A 27,340-nucleotide genomic window follows, 5' to 3' on the forward strand; every position below is an offset into this window, starting at 1 on the left:
TATACAAATAGTTTTTTTTTTTTCATTTTATTCTCCTGGGTTTTCTTTCTCTATATTATTCATAGAGAATACCTCCAGAACAACGCTAAATTATGTAGACATAATAAGCATCTTTATTATATTTCTTCTGTGGAAATGTTCCAGTGTTACCCTGGCTAACATGAGGCTGGCTTTTATATTAAGACCAATGTGTTTTATCATGTTAACAAAGAATCCATGTGTTGTTTTATATGCTCTGACTTTTAAAGTAGGTAAATAAATTACCTAATCAAAACCAATAGATAAAATTTTAAAAGAAAAATCAATGAATGTTTTATCTCAGAGGCAAACACTAGGCTTCATGTTTCAAGAGGTTACGGTGAACGCAGGCTCACACCAGCAGTTCTCAGTGTGGTCCCTGGGCCAGCAGCATTAGCATCACTTGGGAACTTGCTAGAAATGCAAATCCTACAGCCTCACACCAGATCTACTGTATCAGAGTCACTAGGGGTAAAGTGACCCAGTAATGTGTGGCCTTAACAAGTCCTCCAGTGGATCTCAACGTGTGTTAATGTTTGGGAACTATGGGCTTAGCTGGATTAACAGATCAAACAGATGATGAACAAGGGCATTTTAAGGTATTAGTGGGGAAAGGCCATAACTGACATTTAATTAACAACCATGGGGGCACAGCTGAAGGGTGGCTAGGAGGGTGCTGAGGGCTTTCAACAGTTACAAACTTTGCCCTTCCCCAATCAAAAAGATACTCTCGACCTTTCATTGAATTGGATGCTTAATCCCAAATTCTCACTTTGGTTAAATAGTAAAGGAGAGGTGTTGCACCACCATGAGGTTTCTGTTGACAGTGTGATGTGTTTTGGTAATGAGTTCTCCCAGAAGCAGACCCTGAGACAAAAATTCAGGGCTAGGAGATTATTGCTGAGGTAGTCCCAGGAAGCGCCAATTAAAAAAAAAAAATGAGGCAGTAAAACAGGGAAAAGAAGGCAACAAACAAAGTGTCTGCTACTGAGACAGATGATTTAGGGAGCAACTGGTGCCTCATCCCACTGGAAAGCTCTCAGAAAAGATGCAACTACAGCCCACAGAATCATGCCATCCCCGGGGAGAGAGCTTGGGTATTTATACGCCATCTTCAGAGAGTCACTGGATGAGTAATGCCCCTAAGGGAGTTAACTCCTGAGCACTGTGGGCTTCAAGGCTTTCTGAACTTGGTAAAAAGAACCCTCTAGCACAGAGACACAGATAGTGGTGGCTGGAAGTCAGACGGACCACTGACCACGTCTGCTGCATCCACCGTGTCACTGGAAGTTGGACTATAATAGTGAGGTCCCCTAGACTGGCACATCAGCATCATTATGTGGATCTGATTAGCAAGCTCCATCCTGGAAACACTGGTGCCAACCAGCCTGTTGGAGAAATCCATAAAGACGGATATTCCTTTCTGTCAAGCTAGAAGACTATGACGGAGCTTACAGATATCGGCATGGACAGGTCAGGAGGAGATGTGGCATGGCAGGGAAAAATAGGGGTGAGGAGCAAAGTGGAAGCAGACATAGAAGACGGTAACGTCATGATTTTACAAGCAGCCAGCCCCGCATTCCAGGAGCATTGCTGGGAAGCTGCTGTGGCCCACAGGAAGGTGGTAACCAGCCCAGGCACAGGTACCACTGCCTGCTGTGGGTACATCACCCAAGGAATGGGACATGAAGAAAAGTGTATGTCTGATGTGACGGTGTTCATTAGTGGCTGAACAGGGATTTGAAAACAACAGAAGCACCCTTTCAACCAATTTAATTTTCATTTGTTTAGGGTTTTTCTTTAAAGATTCACTTTATTTTTTTTGTGTGTGGTTGTTTGTCAACTGTAATATCAGTGAAATCACTGGTTTGAGAAAACATCTCATTTTTTTTCCAAAACACGTGAAAATAAATGCACAATTATTTCTAAAAGTTATTCCATTTTAGCTCAGATAACTCAAGTATTAACCTGGCAATATTTTCCTTTCCCAGCTCTATAATTTGCTTTCTTTCTATGACATAAAAATCTATACAACAGGCCAGAGGTTCTTCAACTTTTGCTTCTGTAAGAATAGACTGTTGAACTTTTAAAAAATACATGTAAACTTGGCCCCACTCCCTGAAACTGTTTTAGAAGTCTCCAGTGAGATCCAGGGGGCTGCATTTCTAACAAGTATCCCTGGTAAATTTAATGAAGGTGCATGGGACACTTTGAGGAATACTTATATGGGGTAAAATCTTTGGAGTCATTTGGAGGACTCTTTAAGGTAATACCCAGAGAGAAAATCACTCCTAACTTTCGAAGTTTAATTAGTTATTTAAATCCAGAGTGGCAACGGAAGTGTCTTCCACAAGATGTGCTTGGAGGGGAGAGCGTGATCACAAAATACCCATAGCAGGCAGGGTGTGGGCTCACGACTGTAATCCCAGCACTTTGGGAGGCCAAGGCGGGTGGATCACTTGAGATCAGGAGTTCAAGACCAGCCTGACCAACATGGTGAAACCCCATCTCTACCAAATAATATAAAAAACTGGGCATGGTGGTGCATGCTTGTAATCCCAGCTACTCAGGAGGCTGAGGCAAGAGAACCACTTGAACCTGGGAGGTGGAGGTCGCACTGAGCCAAGATCATATCACTGCCCTCCAGTCTGGGGGATAGAAAAAAGAAAAGAAAAGAAAATACCTATGACATGCAGAATGCAAACAGAAGACTTCTTAGAGCCCCGGGCTTCTCAGGAATGTGGCACTGGGAAGAGTAGAGAGGCTTCTCTGCAAGAAAACAGAGAGCCTTGGGAGGATTACCTAGGAGATTACAAGCTACATGGGTTCCTGCTCCAAACAGAGCCACTCTGCTGAAAACGAAGCAGGACTGCTTTCCCCTCATTTCTCCACTGAGGAATCTTGCAACAATGCTAAAAGGCTGGATGAATATTGAGACCTGAGAGACATCAGCTTTGATACATAATCTGTCCATTAAATGTATTCCCTATACTTTCTCCATTTTTCACATTTTTTAATGTTGTCTTTTGTTAATGAAGAGGACTTCTGAGGTAACAAGTTGCAGAGATAACTGAGAAGGAACGAGACCACAGAACTGGTTTCAGAGGGAGGCAAGGTGCATAGACCATTGAGGGTAAGCAGGCCTTGGATGAGGAAGGGATGGCACTGTAAATACATAGAGAGATGTTTTCAGTAGCATTGGCACAAACCAGGAGACCATACTACACTTAGTTTTCTTTTCTCTTCCCCCTCCTTCTCTTCAAGAAATCACATTTTTGCCTTAACATCCCATCAACTCAGCTGGTGAATTTTCTAGGATTATAGGACAAGTTGGATGAGAGGCGAGGCCGTTTCCAGTTGTCAGAACTCCTGGAGATATTTTCTACTAAGTAAGGACAATCTCTTGACCCCGACAGAACTTGATTACAATAGTTGAGTACTAAACACAATGTCAGAACAGACATTTCTCATGTGGATGTGAAGAGGTGAAGAACTTGAACCACAGTTTGCGAAACTTGGTGAGGTCTGAGGGTTTGCAGATCATGTCTTTTCGCCCAATCCCTTCACCACATCGCAGCAAGAGAAAAAGGCTACTCCCCACATAAACAGAATGCCCGTGGGTTCTTCAGGTCAGAGTATGGCATTTACCTTCCAAAGACACACGAGAAGTAGAATTCTAGCAGGTAGACTACGAGTCAGGCAGAGGGACTTTGGAAACCATCTTTCCACAACGCGACTAATCGCACATGTCTTGCCAAGAATATATAAACTTCTGTATGTTTATATAATCTGCATTTTTAGAAGCAAGCACTCTCAGTTATAGATAAACCAAACTGATGTTTTTTCTCGTTGTGAGGTCAAGGAAATGCCAAGAACTTGGAAGGCAAGGTATATGTATACCAGGCACTTATGACATCCCTCCCAGGGTCTAGCCAGGAACAGACAGGGACCAAGCACTAGGTGAATTCTTAGGTGATTATCTGATTAGCTGGGTAACTGACTGAGTCATGGTAAAGAAAAAAAGAACCAGTGACAAACCATGATGCAGTCTCAAATCAGGGATTTATTTTGAATGGAAAAAAATATTAAAAGACGAAAACCCTGGTTCTTAGTTAATTCATCCAATAAATATATATTCACCCTCCTGCACTCTGCTTTGTGGGGTGGGACTAAGACCTGGCATGCTTGATTGGTGAGCGGTTCCCTGTTAGGCTCTGATCCTAGGAGGTGCTGGTGCTGGAGGGAAGAGGAAAGGCTCCCGTGAGCCTCCTCCAATCTCCTTTCTCCACCCTGGCAGTGGCAGAATCTTTTCTTAGCACAGTTTATTTACTTTTATTGAGATAGAGTCAGGCTCTGTCACCCAGACTGGAGTGGAGTGGCACCATCTTGGCTCACTGCGACCTTGGCCTCCTGGGTTCAAGCAATTCTCGTGCCTCAGCTTCCCAAGTAGCTGGGACTACAGGCCCATGCCACCACGCCTGGCTAATTTGTGTGTGGTTTTTTTGTTTTTTGAGACAGAGTCTCGCTCTGTCAGCAGGCTGGAGTACAGTGGCACAATCTTGGCTCACTGCAACCTCTGCCTCCTGGGTTCAAGCAAGCAATCCCGCCTCAGCCTCCCAAGTCGCTGGGACTACCGGTGCATGCCACCATGCCCAGCTAATTTTTGTATTTTTAGTAGAGATGGGGTTTCACCATGTTGGCCAGGATGGTCTCCATCTCTTGACCTCATGGTCCGCCCACCTCGGCCTCCCAAAGCGCTGGGATTACAGGTGTGAGCCACTGCACCAGGCCTAATTTTTGTGTTTTTAGTAGAAACAAGGTTTCCCCATGCTGCCTAGGCTGGTCTCAAACTCCTGCGCTCAAGCAATCCACCTGCCTCGGCCTCCCAAAGTGTCGGGATTACAGGTATGAGCCACTGTGCCCAGCCAGCAGTTTATTTCCTTTGTTTTTCCAAAACTTATAGGAGAAATCTCATAGTCCCCAGCTCAGCAGCTGCAAAGCCAGCAACAGCCAGCACAACCTTCTTCAAGGACCAGATCTCAGCCCCACAGGCCCCTCCTGTGACCTCAAAACACAAGCTCCCTCCTCAGAGGTCAGAATGTCAGCAAGTCAGGGACACTCCTCTGAAATTCTACATTTAAATCATTTAGGTTTCTTCCCTCAAGCTGGTGGCTGTTTTCTGCAGTTACTGCTTCCGTGACACATTGGAGACCTCTTTTCACACCTTTCAGTTACAGGGTTAACACATTCATCATATAAGGATATATAATTCTAAATATCCCTTTCAGTTACCAAGCTAACATTCTTTTGGTTAACTTCTCCATATTGAAATAACTGGAAGCCACAGAGGCATAGAGAGACAAAAAGTTTCAACGAGAGGTCAAATGTAAAAATACCTAATAACTGATAGTCATTAGATTTAGCAAGAAGGCAGGCTTGGGTGACAACCAGTAGATATCTGTGTACTGATGATGGAGTTGGGAGCCCATCAACAGAGACAGTGAAAAGTGGTTGGATTACAAATATCTTCTTGTCAGATCTTAGAAACCAATATCTTATAAAATGGTGTTTCCACATTCTGAACTGAAAATGAAGCTTCAAGTTCTCTCTGATATCCCCCCTTCCCTATCTCTCTCAATCCTCTGTCTCTCTCAAAGCACAGGATGGAATTGTTCTCTGAAGTTCCTTTACCTGCCTAAAGGACAGACCTGCCAAAGAAGAAAACAATCATGTCTGGTCCCTTCCCTGAGTTTGTATTGACTGAACTCATGATGCAGGAGGGAAAATGGAAGTCTGTCAACACAATGGGACAGACTTTTGTCTGTTCTGTAGGCCCAACCACTGTCTGTTCCATAAGCCCAACAGACTTCATTCTATGCCACTGTGTATTCTTCAAGTTCACCGAATTCCCCTAAAAAGCGTTTACTAACCCTCCAAACCATCTAAAATTTTCCTTCCTCTATCCCCTAAGAAGAAGAGCATAGAACCATGTGTTCCCCATTGCGTGATGGGGTAATCACTCTGGTTCTTCCCAGGAATGTTAATAAATGTCTATGCCTTTCCTCTTGGTTTCTTTTCTTTTTTTTTTTTTTTGAGATGGAGTCTTGCTCTGTTGCCCAGACTGGCATGCAGTGGTGCGGTCTCAGCTCACTGCAACCTCTGCCTCCCGGGGTTCAAGCAATTCTCCTGCCTCAGCCTCCTGAGTAGCTGGGCCTACAGGGATGTGCCACAACATTCAGCTAATTTTTTGTATTAGAGATGAGGTGTCACCATATTAGCCAGAATGGTCTGGATCTCTCTTGTGATCTACCCACCTCAGCCTCCCAAAGTGCTGGGATTACAGGCGTGAGCCACCGCACCCTGCCGCTTTGTCTCCTATTAACCTGCCTTTTGTCAGTTGATTTTCAGCAAACGTTCAGAGGGTAAGGAGGAAGTTTTCCTTTGGCCACTACATTTTGGAGACTGAGTTTATAAGAAAACGTGTACGATTGTGTACATAATGACTCCAGTGTTCTCAGCCCGAGGAAATAGTAGATGGAGATGTTGCTTGTAAGATGGAGGTGCAGATAGAAGCCAATTGTAAAGAAGACTGATGGTTTTGGAAACCCAGTGGACTAGGCTGAGGCAAGAATGGGAGGAGAGCAAGTGGAGACCATTAACATAGCTAATTCCCTGAGGACTTTTGCAGTAAATGAGGCCACAGTTAAGCATGTAGACTAATGCGCGCACACAGATGATCCCAGGGAGATGGAGTATGGGAGTGGGGGTGCGGTTCTTAAGTAATGATAAGTGCAGGTAGGATCCCAGAACTAGGGAAGGATTTAGCTCTTAATAGAGCCAAAGGCATGACTCCAAATTGTCACAGGAAGGAGGTAGAAGGTATGACTTCACATGCAGGTAAGTTGACGAATTTGGTGATAGAAAAATAGGGCGATTCTTTTTTTACTTCATCTATTTTCGAGATTTAAGAAGCCCATGGCTGCAGAGACCTTCCGAACCATTTACATTGCAAAATGACTATTGTCACCCATTGCATTACCAGGAAAGCACTTTTGATTCCCAGTGACCACAGAAATCAACAGGCAGGGCGTACAAGTGATAAAAATTATCTTCTCAACATGGAGACTAAAGATATAGGACTCTTACATTCCGGAAGTGATGCAAATATTCATAATTACCACCATAAATTGGCTGAGTACTAAAAATAATTCTGTGTTTTCCTGTAGGATTTGCAAGCTAATAATAAGCGATTTCCAGCTGTGTGCTGTGACAGCAAAAGAGAGGGTCTAACATCCTTGTATTTTCCATATCCATATTCACGTTAGGAAATACCGATCATGACCCATCTGTTTAAACTGGTCTTTAATTGTTAAAATCTCTCTACGAGGTGACTTTTATGACATCTGACTATACTGTATGCATTGCACTTCAAAAGGAGGATTATCGAATATTTTACCTTTCAGGCTTTTTAAGTACACATGTATGACTGAGAGACAAAAGGACTAGCAGTGAGACCTGAAATTTTTCTACAAACGAAATTCTGCAAACACATCCTGAGGCCTTCCCTCAGCTTTGCAGTTAAAGCTGCGCCAAACAGCAAGCTTCACCACATGAAATGCTGTGCCTAGCTTACTTCATTCCACGCCACAAAATGAGGGTGATTGTTGAAGAACAACTAAATTAAATGCCTATTTCTTGGGTCTGTTTTCTCAAACTTCAAATGTTCTTCTGAGCACTTGAAATGTCACTACCCAAAGAAAGGTCGTGAAATCATGGTTGCTTCTTGGAGGTATTATGAAAAAAGAATTACTCTTTAGGACAATTTGGTGAGCTGAGCTTGCTCCTGGGTATGGCCAAATCTCTTCAGGGTTTCTGAGGCTCACAATAACTCATTTCAAAGCAGTAGCTCTGCTCTGCTCTGCTCTATACAGGAAAGATGAGGCTGGTGATGCCACAGTTGCACCCCTAATATTTTCTCCCAAGAGAAAGCAAAGCAAGTATCTGCTGCCAACTGAAATATGGAATGTTGTCTTGAAAATATGAGGGACAAGACTTTAGCAAGACCAATTCAAACTACATGTAGTGTTTGACTTGAACCAACATGATTTTCAACTCAATTTTCCTAAAATGCAATTTTTAAAAACAGTTCGAATTGCTAACAATGATTAGTATTACCCATATTGCTGTATCTGTTTATCTGTTTATCTTCTATGTTTCTATATGCCAGGTGCCTTATTACCACAAATAAGATTAATGTTATCCTTTCTGTTTTATACTTTTTCAGATTTAGGTTTTCATTGAAACATAAAGTACATAAAGATGTATAGTCATAAGTAATGAAGTCTTAACTCAATGGATTTTCTGAAACTGCATACAACTAAGTAACCAGCACATTTTAAGGAAAAGAATATTATCAACACCCTAGGAGTCCCTTAAGCCTCCTTCTAGCCACTGCCCTCTTGAAGATAACTTCCATTCTGACTTCTCCTGGCTTGGATTCATTTTCTTGTTGCTGTATTGTACATAAATGGAATCTCTCTGTGCAAAGTCTCTGGCATATGGCATTTAGTTTGGTCTTTATAACTGAAAGCTCCTACCATTTACTGAGCTCTTGCCAGGCTCTATGAAAGGCCCCATAACTGCATCATTACCACATTCAATCCTCACAACCACCTCATGAGTAGGCACTATAATTACCTTCCGTAAGCAGGTGAAGACATTTCAAGCTTAGAGATGTTAATATGTTCTAAGTCACCCAGGAATAAACGCTGGAGGCAGGATTCGTGCTTTGTTTATCTGACTCCAAAGTACACATCTCACCCGTGCAGAATATCACAAATGTAAACAAGGCCAGGTGGCCCTGAATCATCAAAACCCATCAGGGTCTGAAAACACTGTGACTCAAATATTGTGTGTATTTATCTGTGATCATGCGCCCAACTTATCATGGTGACTTGTACTTTCCAGATTAATATGAACAGTGGCCACTTTCCTGGCAGTGTAACTTGGTGTCAGATAAACTGCAAAAACACACAAAGTTATAGGAGCATGTCATCCAAGCATATTAACTGAAAGTAAAACACACTTGCCCAAAGATACAGTCATCAGAGACAAATTCTATGTTATGCATTGTTCACTCACCAATATACTACCTTTGCTAATATCTAAAGGTGTCTGAACTTATATTCAGTGATAATTTAAATGCTGTTTACTTTCAGTGAAGGATGGGTTATAATCAACAGTGAAATGAAAATGATAAAATGAATAATAGTATCCATCCTGTGAGATTCTAAATAGTCACGGGAAGAAACAATGAGGGAAACACATGTAGTCTTATGAAAAGATGTTACAAAAAGTTTTGCAGATATAAGCCAGTTTATGAATATGAGTATATGTGTTTGTCTATGGCAGGAAATCTAGAGGGGAAAACATGCCCACATACATACGTACACATGCAGGGAGATGAAAGAAAAGAGTTGGAAAGGATGTATACCAAGATGTTACAAACAGTGGTTTTTACAGTGATTTATACCCAAATATGACCGAAAAGGGTTAATTAGAGAAGCTTGTACTGGCAGAATATTTAACAATAAACAGGAGTTATTAGTGGTTTTAGCTGTGATCATGGCATTATAGTTATGTTTTTAAAAATATTACCTTTTAGAGGTACATACACACTGGGATTATGAATGAAATCATATGACATCTACAACTTGCTTGAAAATCATCAGTGCAGGGTGGGGTTGGGGTAGAGATTAACTACAAGTAGATGTGAGTTGATACTTGGTAGAGCTGGCAAGGGGTGCACTGACTGCCCTATACCATTGTCTCTGCTTTGGTATACAACTGAAATTTTCCACTATATAAAGTTTTTTTAAAAAAAGAATGATTGCTTCTAAAGACATAGGAGTAGGGTGTTTTCAGTGTTCTTTTGTTTGATTGTATTTTTATGCTTTTCTCTATGGAATATATTTTGCATTCGTAATATGACATACTAAATAAAAGACTAAGGAAGTTATTAACAAAGCCCATTTTCAAATTCAGACTCACCTTTCTTACACAGGCAAGGGTATTCGGTGCTTCCCTTTACATGGAGAAGACAGAATACCACTGAAATCATGGGCACAGTTTTCCAACTGCTGCTATGCATAAAGCAATGTAAGTCAATTGATTTCCTTCCAAAGCACCACCTACTTCACTGTTATCGGTGTTACTACAGTGTGGTACAGAACTTCCCAAACAAAAGATAACTTGGGGAAATTATTGAGTGTGGATTAATTGGGAAAAAATAAATATTTTCTCAGCAAACTAGAATTTTGAAAAACTCAAAAGGATATTTTTGCATTTCAGGGCTCATCTGCCAGCTGCTCCTAATTCAGCTCTGGGTATTTCTTTTCCACTCTATCTTGGGATTTGTTTTATTTACAGTGGAAGATTCAGAGTGAGCCTCTCCCAAAGGTCAAAATTCCCATGCTTAGCAGCAAAAGTGACCCAACCTCTGGAAAGAAAAAAAAAATGATTTTGTGCAGAAAACAAAGTTAGTCAGTCTGGTGAAGTACTGTAATTTTTGACTAGAAAAATATCTTTCTTAATATAGACAGAAAAACTTTGGCCTTTCAGAGTCAAAAAATGAAATGAGTAGCATGATGGAGATGCAGAGATAGAGGAAGGTGAAATGGAATGTTTGTAGCTGAGAAATGAAGGTGAAAAATGTATCCTCATTACTGCCTTGAAACTCAAATATAAAGCTCCATCAAGAGTTGCCCAAACTTAGGGGTTTGCAAAAAATGTGACTACAGAAGGTATTAAGAGGTGCTTTGGGGAGGTGATGAGATTGTTCTGAATCCCTTGTAAGGTGATGGTTACATTAATCTACATGTGTCAAAATTCATGTAATCATTCACAGAAAAAGAAAGAAAGAAGTGAATTTTAGTGCATACAAATTAAAAAAAAACAATTTAAAGGTTTAAAATATTCTCAACCTCATGGTTGTTAGTTGTATGGCAGGTGTTTAAGAATTTTTGTATGGATCAATAAGTTAATAAATAGATGGATGAAACCATAAGTGAACAAAAGTATTATTTTAAAAGTGAAGATAAAGTAAATGATTGAAATGTATTTTAAAATATGTAAAGTAAAAAAGCTGAAGCCAATTTATGTTCTAAGAAGTCAACAATAACAGGACCTTTGGGGAGGAGGGAATCGTGGCTGGAAGGAAACACAGGGGCTGTTGAGAGGCTACACATTGCAGTTTTTGCTCCGGGTGCTGGTTCCATGAATATGCTCAGTCTGTGAAAATTCATTAGCCCTATTCTTATGTGCTCTTTTCTCAGGGCATAAGATGCTTCCATGAAATGTTTTAAAAATCACTAAAATCATTTCAAAGTCTATCCTATCTTTTAAAAAAATATACAAATGCCTTTTGTAACTCAGTGCTATGGAAAAGTTGCCTCTCCTGATGACCCAGTAGGTTTCCCTACTCCAGTTCCACTCTCCAAGCAGAACTAAGTAATCCATCATTTTTCCTTTCTGCCTCCATTGCCCTGAGCTCTCAGTAAGCTCTCTAGCTTAGCCATAGGTCCTCAGTAGAGCTGGTATTCATTCATCCATGATATTCATTTATGCACGGCATTCATTCATTCATGGTATTCATTCATTCTGCTGGTATATGTTTGCCTTTTCCCACCCACAACTTTTAACTTTCTATTTTAATGATGTTATAATACATGTGCCTTGTGTTAGAAGACAGCTTCAAATGCATTTCAAAAGTAGAGTCCAAATTACAAGTGCAAAATAAGAAAATGGATCCTTATTTAAGAACTTTGGAAGCAAACCTTGCAAGAAAAAAAAATAGAGCAAAACAAAAACAGCTTTTCTATTAAAACGAAATGCTAGCTGGGCGCGGTGGCTCACGCCTATAATCCCAGCACTTTGGGAGGCCGAGGTGGGCGGATCACGAGGTCAAGAGATGGAGACCATCCTAGCCAACATGGTGAAACCTCATCTCTACTAAAAATAAAAAAATTAGCTGGGCATGGTGGTGCACACCTGTAGTCCCACCTACTCTGAGACTGAGGCAGGAGAATTGCTTGAACCCAGGAGGCGGAGGTTGCGATGAGCAGAGATCACGCCATTGCACTCCAGCCTGGGTAACAAGAGTGAAACTCCATCTCAAAAAAAAAAAAAAAATGCTGCTGATGATTTGTTCCTCAAGACAGCACAATTGGATTGTTCACTTGGAGAAAATGGCTTCCTTACTTTTCTAGATGAGTCAAAGATGGTAAAATTAACTTTGAGCTTGCATCTTTGGAGGCTGAAAAGCATGACATAGGTATCTACATATAAAGAGCAAGAAAGTCAAAGGCAAACTTCTAGATAAGAAAGGAACATTTATACCTTGGAGCTCAGTAATAAAATAAATAACAGCTGAGTCTAATTTCATACATGACCTTGTTAAATTAGAGGAAAATGAAGTGACTAGCAAAAGAATCTAAAACAAATGCAGCCATTTGCTCATGCCCGATAACTGGATTTTCCAGTTATGAAATTCATTTCATCTTTAGATTTCAAGCATACTGAGAATGGATCCTTGAAGGTTGAAGCCACACCTCAATACAATGAATATACGGGGTTTTGAGGAGAAAGAAAAACAAAAAGTATTAGAATTGATGCAATGACGTCCAAGCCCTGTATGATTTGGATTGCCCTGAAGCTGAAATCATAGAAATTTAAACCAGCAGATTCCCAATTGCCAGAGCTAAAAATCTTCTAAAACACTCCTGTGCTTTCATGGTGTGTTACTTTCTTCTCCTTAGACTGGGCAAAACACCTTTAGCGTTTGTCTACCTTTCTCATATAAATATTAAGAAATTTAATCTTCAAATTCAGGTAAAATAGATGTTTATGAAAAAAGCCAACTAAATATAACCCTCTCTTGTAAAATGAGAGAAAGAAAGAATGTGTGTCTCTAGAATATATTCCAAATTCTAGATGATTTCAGAGTTGTTCTTAGAATTATGTTTTTTAATGAAAATAATTAAGATCTGATGTTTTTCTCACTGTGTTTTATCACCAGAACTCAGCATAGTTTCCTAGGATAAAAAAAAATATATCATTACAACATGCCAAGTATGCAGGATTGGCCCAAAGTTGGTGGATACTACCTGGTACCTGCTCATGAGCTCATGCTCATGTATGAAATAGCATACATTTTTGTTTAGTTAATTATGCTCAGAGATTATTGGTAAGAGCACTATTGCCAATAGCACCTGCAGAAAAAGTGCACTCATTAATTATGCCCTCATGCTGGACCAGTGCCTAAGGTTTGTAATTATTGGCAATGTCACACACAAAATCACACTGAGCTGAATCTGTTTGACTGGTTGAGATTCAAGAGAGATATGAGCAGATCTTCGAAAATTTTTTCAACAGTATGCTAAGAATCAGGTGGGAGAGTAAAATTGTCACAGATGTGTGTCAATACAAGGTTATGAAGGCTTGACTGCAGTTTGGATACACCATTCTAAGTGCCAGAGTTCCTAAGGGCGGGAGAGGAATCGAGGTGTGTGCTGGGACAGTAACAGGAAAACAGGGACGGAGATTCAGAAAGGAAAGGCTCACAAGGGGGTTCTTTGATGAAGGCCTAAGGAAATACAGGTAGGAGGTGTGGCTTAGGTAAAATCACTTTAACACATTTCAGGTTTACCTAGCAGATAGGGCTTCTTTAATAGAATTGTTGATCTGGCTGAATTTTACAATCTTTCTACTCTTCTACTGAACAACTTATAAGAGAGTTCTTGGCCTCTCTCATCCTACGCTGTCTTCTTTCTATTCCTTAATTAGAGAACTAAGGAAAGGAAATTAAAGAAAAACCTTCGCTGATTTTCCTATGAAATATTCCTAACAGAACATAGTAATTCGAAATCTGTGCACGTACTCCTACAAAGAGCTGATGCCAGCCTTTCTTACAACGAACTTGCTTCTATTCTCAGGGGAAAAGGCAAAACAACAGACACAAAAGTTTATTTTCATTAAGAAAAAGTACTATTTTGTTTTGGCATGTGAAGGCATATTATGCTGCTATTAAAAAATGATGTTCATTTGGTTTAAAACGACACGGGAAAACACCATAGTTTATGGCTTAGTGAAATGTAAGATGAGTAAGACTGGAATGAACAATGCCAACACATCATGGTTATTTTGGTATTAGGATGGTGGAGTATTTCTTTATGTGCCTTGCAGTGTTCTGCTTTTCCAAATTTTCTGCAATTAGTCTTCTTTATTATTTAATAATACTGTTTGAAAAGTACCCTTGTGGTTTTCACTCTGGCACTTTTCAATTTATTGGTAATATGAATATTATTAGTTCTATTTTGTCATAATGTAATGTGGATAAGATGTCTTTGTAATTTAAATTTTTCTGTAGTTAAAATTTGATTTACTTGCATTTAGAGGACCTTCAGATGAAGTTTCCTCCTGGGGCTACATCTTTCTTAGGCTTTGCATGTCACTTTGATAGTCTGCTGACTAAAAACATACACTCCATCAATTTTAGTAAGTTGGCAATGAGTTTTTTTAGCAGAATCGCTTTTCACATTCAAATATAAAATAAGTGTGGGCTCTCATGCATTCATGCGAAATACTTTATTTTAAACTAAAAGCATATAAAATCATAGTACAGATAATAAAATTTAAATTTATATAGAAATCACTGTACTGGTAGCATAAAGAAACCAAATAAACTAATTTATAAGGAAAGATTTTCAGACTCAGATCTTCTGAGAAGTTAGCTAAATTAATCGGTAGTACCTATCAGAGGGAATAAATCCTAGATAGATTACAACGAATGTCACTGAAGTTTGTTTTTCTTTTTCAGAAATTAACTTTGGAAATTACATATATTAGAAAAAGTTAATTTTAAAGACTATTTTGCTTTACACAAGTAAATTACTAAAAGCAATTACTTTAAGAACAGTTTCCATTGCAAATTTGAGAATAAAACTAAGAAATTCTCTTAAGAGGCTAATGGATTTATGATTTACAAAAGTGAACATTGATTTATATGAGGGCTTGGCAAGTGCTCATGCTGTCATTTCCAGGAAACATACCCTTTCCTCTTACCTGAGAAATTTGAGTGAATATATACAGTGCTTTCAATCAATATTTGTACAGTGAAAAGCTCCCTTTCCTTTTGATTAAACTGGAAAGAGTTTAAATGTTGTCAAAGGGGTGTTCAGCAAGACACATGATGGGTTCCTTTTGAAATACTAAAGAACATATTTCTCCAAGTTTGCCCTGTGATTCCAGGGAATGTTATTAACTCCTCATGCAATAAATAAATAAATAAATAACTGGTCAAAGTAGGTTTGGGAAAAACTGTGGTCAAAGTAAGTTTGGGAAGTGTGATGTTAGTGTTAAACACTTTTTAAAAATTATAGGACTTAAAAAAAAAATTATAGGACTTGCCAGAAAACATAATGACAATGTTTATTTTTAATTTTCAAGTAAAGAATGCCACATTTCCCTCAATCTATCTGACCAAGTAACCCTTGCAGATTAGTTCTCTAAGAATATACTGTAGAAAACACTATGTTTCCAAGTTCAAATAATACAAGTCCCATCTCCCATCCTCATCTGGCCGATGTTAATCTGTGTATTTCATGTGATCATTTGGGGCCCTCTCAAACAAATGCCTTCCATCATCTGCTACAGATACAGAGGCACCATAAGCCAAATTTAATTTTTCACCAGTATGAGGACCTAAATATCTAAATATCTGGTTTAGTTCTTTGTAAACTTAAAACAATTAGAATATAAAGTTTATAAATATGATAAAACTAGATATCTGTAATAAAATTAATAGAGTATATTTTCCTAACAAAGTAACATTTCCAAAAAAAAGTCAGGGAAACTGTAAATATTTTCAAGAGGAACACATCTATATACAGAGATATCCCTGAAAAATAAACCAAAGAAAAGGAAGGAAGTATAGAGGAAGGTATTTGGAAAATAATTATTTCTGTCTCAACCTCCTCTTTGACTTACATAAATCCAAATAGAAATCCAGAGATTATAACCGTTTTTCCTTTCAAGGACATCCAAACTGTTTCCAGCTATCTGCAGGCTTCCAGATGTACAAATAGCACCATGTTAAAAATAAAATAGTGGCTTCAGTAAAAAGTATTTCTGTATTGACCTACAAATGTAGATTAAAATATACCTTAAGAGTTAAATTTCTTCAGCAGAGTTTTAACCAATAGGAGATTCTGAAGATAGTATCCCAAGCCAGCAGGCACAAGAAAAGATGATAATAATTGGTAGAAACAAAAATATATTCAGGTTAAATAACTGAAATACTGAGGTAATTATCTATTTTCCCCCTTCATGCTTTAGTGGATATATGTTGATCCTCTGTTACCTTTTCTTCTGTTTCTTTTTTTGTCTGTGGGCCTGGCAACAACATCTGCTTTTTGGTTTGATTTATGAAACCAATCACGACATCACAAGTCATAGCCACTGCTTCAGGGCCGGACATGTGACTTAAATTGTTCCAATTAGAGTGAAATTCAGGATTTTTGAGGATGCAAGAAAGGATTCTAATACTTCTTTTGCTAAACTTGAACCTGAGAATTTCTAAAGTTAGGGCCAACAGGAAGTGGCTCAACATAAAGTCAGCGTAGAGAACAAAAGAATAGCAAGTGTGGGTGCCAAGGCAGCTGATTCCAGTTGTAACTGGAGCCAGTCCTTCCCCTGGACTTTTAATTGCTAGAGCCAATCAATTCCTTGTCTTGCTTGAGCTCATTTGAGCTGGGTTCTCAGTCATTTATAACTAAAAGTTATACATAAGAGTTGTAGTCATTCTATTCTCCACCTCCCAGCAAGATTGATCCCCAAGCCTGTAAATCTGGAACAGTGCACATGGCAGAGAACTTCGCTCAGATTGGATAAAACTATTTCAAAGTGCAAACATTCTAACAGCTATATGAAGAAATGTTCAACATCACTAATCATCAAGAAAATGCAAATTAAAACCACAATGAGATGTTACCTCACATTTGCTTGAATGGCTAATATAAAAAAGATGAAATACGAGAAGTGTTAGCGAGGATGTAGAGAAAAGGAAATCCTTGCACGCCATTTGTGGAAATGTACATTAATACAGCCAGTATGAAAAACAATGGGAATTGTTTCATATATTACATAAATTTCAATATAAATTGAAAACATGTATATTTTTTGAGGTTCCTCAAAAAACAAACAATAAAACTACCATATAATCCAGCAATACCACTACCAAGCATGTATCCAAAGGAAATAAAATTAGTATGTCCAAGAGATATCTGCACTCTCATATTTATTACAGTATCATTCACTATACCCAACATATGGAATCAACCTAAGTGACCATCAATAGACACACAATGGAATACTATTTAGCCATACAAGAAGGAAATCCTGTCCCTTGCGGTAGAATGAACGTGTCTAACACTGTACATCAGCATGGTTGTTACACAGTGATCCAGATCAACAAATGGTCTACTTCTGTGTGAAGCTACCACCTCAAAATACAGCTGAATCTGGAGGACGTCATTTTAAGCAAAATAAGCCAGGCACAGAAAAAAACAACTACGGCATGATCTCACTTCTTATATGCAAATCTCATCACAGCAGAGAGTAGAAAGGTGGTTACCAGGGACGTGGGTGGCCAGGGAACTGGGACTGGAGAGGTGATCAAAGAATGCAAAATTTCAGTTTGATAGAATAAGTTCAAGATCTATTATAAAACATGGTGACTATAGTTAATAAGAATAGATTGTATTCTCAAAAAATGCTAAAGAATGAAAGTTACGTGTTCTCATCATACAAACAATAAGACCTTGTTAATTAGCTAGATTTAGTCCTTCCACAGCATTCATATATAACTCAAAACATCTTTTTATATATGATAAATATATACAATTTTATCTGTCAATTAAAAAATAATATCATTTAAGAAATAAAAGTGAACATTTTCCCAACAAAACAAAGATACACAAAACTCCAGAAATGCAAACTTTTCTACATAGCCCCCTATATCGAGGAAGCTTATACTTATGATCAACTAATGTGACACTGAGGACTAGAACCACTCCCGGCAGGAGTTAAGCAGAAGGTCCTTCCCCATCCTTCTCTACAATTTCTTGGCTGAGCCCTGGTTTCAGAATTATTGAGGGAAATCATGTTCCGGTCAAGGCATTCAGGAAGATTTCTGTCTCCCTTCTCTTAGGCTGTGATCATGACATGGCCGGGAAAGAGGAACAGCAGCCCTGCATAAGGAGGCCCCTTAAACTGTTGGATTCTAAAATGCTGGTGTTCCCAAGCTCCAACCTTTTATTCACAAGACTTAAGCTAGAAGATTGTTCTGGTAACTTTCAGATGATACCTGTAGAAACTGATCTTGGCATCTTGGAAGGATTGAGGCTAAAACCATCACTAGGTTGCTTATTAATGGGAGCCCCAAGTCTGAGTTTGATGGTCAGGAAAACATGGTGGGAGCACATATTTCATGTGAGATATATATCTCATAGGTGGTCTTGTGTTTCCCAGCCTCTCTTGCAGTTCGTTTGGAACTACATGACTAGTTCTGATCAAAGGGCCATAAGCAAGAGTAATACGCGTCACTTCTGAACCAAACTGATGTTCCCCCGCCACTGCTCTCTTGCTAAGTTATGAAATTCCTAGAGGCCATATTTTGAGGGCGGCAGCATCACAAAGAGTAAGCCATTTGTTAGTGTAGGTCACCGAGCAGCCTACGGTGTGGACACACACTGTAAGACTTAGAGTGGGAGCAAGAGATAAAGTCTCTGTGTGTTTAGTCACTGAACATTCCACATTAGTTGGCTATGTGGCAGTCTAGCTTACACTGACTAATGCATCAACACAGAAAGAAAAACAACATGTTGTATACAGGTGTGTCCTCTATCCCGAAGGCCTGGACCCCGGAAATCTCCATTTTACCAGGAAAGAAACACAAAGGATGGAAGATCTGAGATTTCCTTGAAACTCTCAATAGAACTTGGGAAGTCCATGCACATCTTTGCCATGATAAGAACACGGTAGGATGGGAGGTAGCAACTCCACAGAAAATGCAGGACTTTTCCTATGGAGATACCTAGAGCCAGAGCCCAGGCCATGTGGCTTATAACCAACTAAAGTCAACAGAAACTGTACCTGCTGAAGCACATTAACATCTTTTTGGATTCTCTTTCAGAATTCACACACTGATGACCTACAGACATAGTGAGCTGGCACAGTCTTTCCTAAAGTAAATTTGCTAATATTTAAGATTCAGAAAATTACACCAACCAAAAAAATCTGAATTTCCAGCTTTTTGCTAAAGGCAAGAAGAAGTGGTAACTCTGAGGCCACATTCTGACCTGGTACCATTCCCTGGAGCAGAGAAACAGCTGCCCTCTTTACGGGGGCCACATGTTTTCCCTTTCACTGTGGTACCCAGCGCAAGCTTCATTCATGTGCTACCACCTGGCCCTTGTAGTTATTTGAGCGCATGACTTTTAAACAGAGTCTCTAGGATATAATCCTCCCATATTTAAAACTCGCTAGGCAGTTTTGGCAGCCACGTTACGGCCTTTAAGTTGTCACTAGAGCATCCTGTAATGCACCACAGAAGTGATCATTAAAAGGTACCCAGGAGTCTGGAAAGGGTGAAGTCGCATGGACAAGGTTCCCGATTTGCTTCCAGGGAGTGGTTTATATACTGTGATAATCTGGGAGTTATTCACATTCTATATTATTCCCAGGTGTTGGCAGCATGTCCCTGCATCTCAAATGCTGAGTGACATGAAGGCCATGTCTCTAGCTTCATCCCAGCCTCCTGGAGCACATTTGCCTGATATGAACACTCAGATATCTACATCAGCTGAGTAGATTATATGCACTGGCCAGTAATATGACCAAATTCTCCTTCCCTCCATGAATGAAAGAGAACTATATTTTTATATAATTCATAAAATAATAAAGTCTTGACTAACTTGTACTTATTCATGGGAAAGTTTAAAATATTTACTTTAACTATTAATATATGAATAGAAACCAAGTATTTTTAGCTAGTCAGTATATTTAAATAATTTTCTGAAAAAAAGCCCACAATAATATAGTAAAATACAAAAAAAAAAATTAAAAAAAAAAGATTTGGCTTTTCCACTTTCTCACTTCTGAATTTTTATTTACTTCAATATAAGAATCTTTTGAGATATACGGTATACTTAAGTTTGCTGTATACTTAGGGTCAGATAACTGTAAGCAGACAGTATTTCTGTAAACTATCAAGAACTATGAAAGGAAACAGTGTAACTATGGTAAATTACTCCATAGTTGGAAAAAAATGGCTTGAAGTATTAGAGAAGACCTGCAGATAGACAGGGGAGGACTTTGAGATAAGTTTCAGAGTGATGCTTACTCACACAAATGATGCACGAATGATTAACTGAAGGGTGTTTTCTCGGCCTAAGCAATAAAATGGAAACGAGGACAGGACAAACTACTGGGAATGATAAGAGATATTCTTTCTTTCATGGCAAGAAATACCAAGGGAGAATGGAGTTAGAAGGAAGATATGAGAATGGAAAAAGTCCTGAATACAGAGGTCCCAGTCATACAGTAAGCAAAATCAATTTCAATTTCAAACTGGGAATTATTCCTTTGGGGGGGGGGCAGGAGGAGACAGAGTCTTACTCTGTTGCCCAGGCTGGCGTGCAGTGGCACAATCTTGGTTCACTGCAACCTCCTCCTCCCAGGTTCAACCGATTTTTGCACCTCAGCCTAATCCCAGAGCAGCTGGGATTACAGGTGCACACCACCACACCCAGTCAAATTTTATTCTTGTGTTTTAGTAGAGACGGTGGGGGTTAGGTTTCACCTTGTTGGCCAGGCTGGTCTTGAACTCCTAGCCTCAAGCAATCCACCAGCTTCAGCCTCCCAACGAGCTTCTATTACAGGCATGAGCCACCATGCCCAGCCTCTGGGGCTGGTTGTATTGTATTGCATCTCTAGTGGGGTTTCACTAATGAGTAAATGGATATCAACTGCATATATTATTTTTAAGAATAAGCTTTGGCACGGTTGGGCTTTTTAAATTAATAATGCTTTTTTCCTACGTTTACTCTAGCCATCACAGCACTGTACTTGTGAAAGAAGCTCAGAGATCACGTGGCTGAGTCGTTTTATTTCACAGATAAGGCAAATGAGGTCACAGGGCTAAGAAATGGCAGGAAAAAGATCAGTACTCTGATTCCTCAATACAAACCCAGTGTGGCCTTGTATGGTGGACAGGTTTTCTCCTCACAGCACTACTAAAAAAATACCAGGCTGCGTGCAGCGGCCCAAGCCTGTGGGGGGGTCACCTGAGGCCAGCCTGGGCAATACAGCAAGGCCTTGTCTGTAAAATATTAAAATTAAACAACTAGCTACGTGGGAGGCTGAGGCAGGAGGACTGCTTGAACCCAGGAATTCGAGGCTGCACTGAGCTTTGATAGTGCCTCTGCACTCTAGCCTGTGTGACAGAGTGAGACCTTGTCTCTAAACCAAAAAAAAATATATATATATATACCAAGTAGTACCCATAACTGATTTGTTGCTCAGCTGACAATTCGACTTTCTATATCTAAAGAAACTACATGCGCCTTTTCGATCCGCCATCTGCGCCTCAGGTGGGGCCGCCACCAAAATGCAGATTTTCGTGAAAACCCTTACGGGGAAGACCACCGCCCTCGAGGTTGAACCCTCAGATATGAAAGAAAATGTAAAGGCCAAGACCCAGGATAAGGAAGGAATTCCTCCTGATCAGCCAAGACTGATCTTTGCTGGCAAGCAACTGCAAGACGGACGTACTTTGACTACAACATTCAGAAGGAGCCTACCCTTCATCTTGTGTTGAGACTTCGTGGTGCTGCTAAGAAAAGGAAGAAGAAGTCTTACAGCACTCCCAAGAAGAATAAGCACAAGAGAAAGAAGGTCAAGCTGGCAGTCCTGAAATATTATAAGGTGGATGAGAATGGCAAAATTAGTCGCCTTCGTCGAGAGTGCCCTTCTGATGAATGTGGTGCTGGAGTGTTTATGGCAAGCCACTTTGACAGACATTACTGTGGCAAATGTTGTCTGGCTTACTGCTTCAACAAACCGGAAGACAAGTAACTGAGTTAATAAAAAAAAAAAGCTTAAAAAAAAAAAAAAAGAAAAAAAAAAAGAAACTACACGCACAAGTATCTTACAGTTTGAAAGTATCTCACACTATTTGGCATGTTATTTAATATGCTAAAATAATTTTCTCAGTGAATGTATCTACTCACTCATCATCTCAGCAACTCCCAACAAATATGTAGATAAGAAAATTCTGTGCAGTAATCACCATATAGCCATGAAGTTTGCAGAAAATCACTTACGGTTACAGCCGTGTTTATAAATAAATGTGCATATTCAACCTAAAAGCAACTTTAGACTGCTTGCGTGTTTATCTCTTTAGACACTCAGAGATCTCTAGGGATTTATTTTCAGACGAACATTTGCATTTGAAATGCTTTCTGTTGGTAATCTATAAGATGCGAGTCAGTTACCAGAAAAGCACAACGGAGTTTGGTGAGCAGTGACACCACGGTCAGGGAACAGCTCTTGGTGGCTGGCTTGCTCCATATTGTCTTTTAAAATGCTGCATTTTTTTTTTCTTTTTTTTGAGATGGAGTTTCGCTCTTGTTACCCAGGCTGGAGTGCAAAGGCGCGATCTCGGCTCACCGCAACCTCTGCCTCCTGGGTTCAGGCAATTCTCCTGCCTCAGCCTCCCAAGTAGCTGGGATTACAGGCACGCACCACCATGCCCAGCTGAATTTTTGTATTTTTAGTAGAGACGGGATTTCACCATGTTGACCAGGATGGTCTCGATCTCTTGACCTCGTGATCCACCCACCTCGGCCTCCCAAAGTCCTGGGATTACAGGCGTGAAAAATGCTGCATTTTTAAAAGCAGCTTCATGATATCCCAGAGCTAGCTGGAGATGGTTAAATACAATGGATCCGGCACATTACCGGGAAAACTGGCAACATTTAAAGGTGAATCGTGGATTGAACAACAGCATTTTACTCACTATAATTTCCTACCATGATAATTTATCTGGGGTCATGTGAGAAAATATTCCTGTACTTAGGAAATACTAAATTATTGAAAAGTAAAGTGGCAAAGAGGTACATAACTTATTTTCATTGTTCAAGGGAAAATAGATATAAAATAACAAAAAGCATATCGAAAAAATGTTTAAAATGTTGACAACTGGTCACCCTGGTAAACGTATTACCAGAGTTCTCTCCACCATTCTTGCAACTTTTCTGTAAGACGGTGATTATATTAAAATAAAAAGAGTTTAAAAGCACTTTCATGAAACTCTTTTATTTTCACCTCAAATCATGATTTTGCAGGCATTCCTTATTTGTTAGTCTCATTCTGTTTTCCACATTTGTTGACATGGTACCTACAATTGCTTGCTAACATGCTTTTAAACCCAGCTGCAAAATGTGCCGTAAGTAATGTCAGAGGTACAATAAAAAAAAGGTCCAAAGTGGGTACTGGCCTAAAAATACATTTTCAACTTATAAATGAAAGTGGAAAAGCAGAGAAATCAGAGTTTTTAAGCAGACACGAGCATACAGTCTTTTTCATCCTGCAAATTTCTTGATATTTTCCTTAGCATATAACCAAAAAGTGACCTGCAGGCATTTGGCTGTCAAAAAGATATCAGTGTTACACTGTGTAACGTAGACAGATAGTGACAAAAATGAGCGAAGGTTCTTAGATGCACTATCTGAAAGTCGGGCTGGTTCGGGGCTGGATTTTAATATACTTACCCCAGTTATCTGCACTTTCACAGTAACAGTGATGGCAACTGACAGTGTAATTATCTTTCAAGGACTGAACTAGTCTAAGAAATATTCTTCTAGCGTGTCACACACTGTTGATATTAAACCGGCGACATGAGAAACCATCTGGAAAAAATCTGGGCATAAGGAAGTTTAGGGGATCTAATCCAAGCTGGGTTTTGGCTGATTTACTTCAGTTCACTCAAATCTCATTTAATAATATGAAATAACACATACGGAAAAAGGAAAGAAAAATGCTATCCTTTGTTCCAGCCCTGATTAAGTGGAATCATATGCATGGAAAACAGTTTAAGAATCCCCTCATCCTTACCCCGCTTTCACTGATCATTTTGTTTCCTCTGCTAGTAAGACAAACAATGTGTTATATCCCTGTCTTTCAAAAGACTTTTTAAAAGGCTTTTATAGTCAAGTATTTCCAGCAAAGAGCTAGAAGTGTGCAATAAAATATATTATTTTATTTCTTTGATCAATCTGTACCACACTCCGTTACCTTGTTTATTCTGCTAAGAAAATGCCTTTTTCTTTTAAACTTAAAAGAGATTTTTCTCTGCTGTCTACCAAAGTGAAATATACTTTTTAATAGTTTTAATGCGAAAATAATTTGTAGTCTTTCTTTTAAGATGGTTTGCTGCATATTCTTTCTTATTATGCTCAATGTTTGCAAGTCTCACATGAAACTTGAATGCAAGCGTGAAGGGCACAGGGATGTTTTAGAGAAAGGTTTTCTAAGGCCATAAAGGCAGGGCACCAGGAACTAGGCATATTCATCCCTCCCGGGCTGGCTATTAAGGGCAGGGACCAGGTATAAAATACAAAGGAAAAGAGGCATTAGGAATAGAGTTAGGAGGTCCTTGATAAGGAGGAGAATGGGGCAGGAGAAGGAGATTGCACAGCAAGCTAGACCAGTATCCCTCCTCCTCCTCCATCTTCTCTGATAGACTGTGATATCAAGATATGAGAAGCACATCTTTCTAGTTTTTTGTTACCACCTAGTCCACAAGTGATACTGTTCCTAAGGGCATCAACACTCCATCCTCATCAGTGAATAACATTTGTGCATGGCTGCATGTACTCACATATTTGGAAGACCCCATTTGCCTCCCAGCCATAGCATCAGGAATAAAGGGGAAGTTGTTGGTTTTCTTTTCTAATTTCTTAGACCTCTGTAACTTTGTATTCTGCTCAAACTGTGTATGTTTCTACCCAAAGGTGACAGGAGCTATGAGATGTTTTCAGTCTCCCTCTGTCACTGGGTCTCCCTAGCTCCAGCCAAATGCAACTATTTCCTTTCTAAGGACCATCCCCCGATTCCCCCAATTCAGCTGACCCATCTTATTTTACTCCACACAATTCAAAGGTCTTATTTTCATCTCTGCCATGGAGATCATTTCCATTAGAGAACACAGATAAAATGTCAACTGGACATCAGTCTTACTCTGGGGTTTTTTTTTAAAGTGGTCCTTCATTAAAACATGCCTTAAATAATCATCCCAATGATTAAAGACTTCAGAAAATTTGCTGCTGCTGCTGCTTAAAACATTTAGAACAAATTACCTTTATGTGCAGAAAGTGTAGTGAATGAACTCCAAGTCTGAAACACACAGACACCTGCACACACATACACACAAACAATACCTTCCAAGATTAATTCCCTTTTTGTCATGCATCTATAATATCACAGAATGGGATATTTCAGAATCTCTATGCTTGAATTTAGTTAAAAAATATTAGGAGACCTGGAAATCTTAAGTGCTCCTAATCACAGCTGCTGGCAAGAAATGTGGTAGAAAATCGGACTTTTCATACTAATTAACTCTGTATTCACACATGGGTTTCATTTTCCACGTCACATACTTATATGAAGGCCCACATCACAAAAGGGTTAGGATTCCATCAGAGACAAAGACAGCCACCAAAACCTCCTGTAGTTGCCCCAAGATGGACAGAGCTAGAAATACACCAAAAACTAAGGCTGGTGGGGGATAGGGGTGGGACAGTCGGCAGCAATCCCAGTGGAGATATGAGAATTAAATTTTAAATTCTTTACAAGAATAAGTTGTTGTCTATACTCAAAAGAAATGTTGTATATGCACAACTTGATTATGATCATCTTGTTTCCAAGGGTAAGAGAGAGGCTGCTTCCTTCCAGAAATAAGTCAGGCCTGATTTTATGCTGATTCAACATAATCTTGACAAAGCAGCAAAGAGTTCTCTGCCAGGAAAGTACATGCATAATTGTTGAGATCTACTAAATAGCCTCTTGTTCAACACAGGGTGTCAAGCAGAGATGTTGCAGTAGCCGAGATGAAACAGCAGTGTGCTCTGTTCTTATTTTAATTCCCTTGGCACTCCCCAGGGTTCACATGGCTACAGAAGAAAAAGCAGCAGCTTTTCACCCCAGTATAGCTTGTCTAATGATAATTACTGATAAATAACTTAGCATAAAATAACAAAAGCCAAAGGCACTGCTTAAAAAATTTACCCAAACCATTTTGCTCCTTCTCATTTTCTCTCTCATCCATTTTTTTTTTAAAGTTTGATTTTCACAAAGGATAAAGGACAGTACCCTACTGAAGGCAGATGAGGCCCCAAAAGTACTGGTGTTAGGTAGCACAGACCAGAACAATATTAAATTTTAGCCTAGCAGTACCAAGCAACGTAGAGAATCTCCAAGAACATCAAAGCAAGTCACCACTCTACCCAGCCAGAGTCAGTCTGAAATGTGAAACTCAGCTGTTAAGTAGGCAAAATGACAACATCGCTACAAATTGCCAGCAAAATTCCAAAAGCTGAACAAATCTACAGATCCTGGAGAAAAGGTTTTCTCTTATCTTTCTGGTTCACTTTGTATATGCTGTTGGAAAGCAAGAAAGCTAACTGCATAATTCATGCTCATTCCAATAAAATATGTAATGAGAGTAAGCCCAATTTACCAACACTTTGATGAATAAAGACATTGAGGCAAAGGAGGTGAAGGCTGTAAAGAGATCATTAATGATGTTGCTGAGTCACGTTCTCTTAGAATATTCACTGCCTCCATGTCAGGAAGTATGAACTTCTGATGTTTCTTGACTGCATCAGGAGTACCACAGCATCTGATGTCCCATCTTCGTGGGATTTTTAAAATTTCTCCTTTGTTTGGGCAAATAATTTAAGTAAGAGCTATTTTGTGGCCTTTTAGATCTAGCCATCTGGAAACAAGTGGGCTTTGATCATTTCATTTATTCCCTCCCCTTTACCCAACCCATTCTCCTTCTGTTTCAGACATAAACCAGGCTATCTAAAGCAAAATTATGTGTCCAAGAATGAAAAAAAAAATGACATATCCAGAAAGACTATGATCAGTATTTTTTTTTCTTTTTCTTTTTTTTTTTTGAGACTGAGTCTTACTCTGTTGCCCA

General features: G+C 39.4%; 1 protein-coding gene and 1 pseudogene across 2 annotated transcripts in view; one reads left to right on the forward strand and one right to left on the reverse strand.

The window, feature by feature from the left end:
• Positions 1-27,340, reverse strand: part of MACROD2 (mono-ADP ribosylhydrolase 2) — a 1,539,224-nt gene that overhangs the window by 466,470 nt on the left and 1,045,414 nt on the right. The gene's annotated exons all lie outside the window — the stretch shown is intronic.
• On the forward strand, positions 21,728-22,209 carry LOC108282622 (annotated as a pseudogene). The gene has a single exon (XR_001816502.2). The product of XR_001816502.2 is annotated as a ubiquitin-40S ribosomal protein S27a-like (transcript).

Source organism: Cebus imitator, unplaced genomic scaffold (assembly GCF_001604975.1).
Source record: "Cebus imitator isolate Cc_AM_T3 unplaced genomic scaffold, Cebus_imitator-1.0 Scaffold246, whole genome shotgun sequence".
NCBI lineage: Eukaryota > Metazoa > Chordata > Mammalia > Primates > Cebidae > Cebus > Cebus imitator.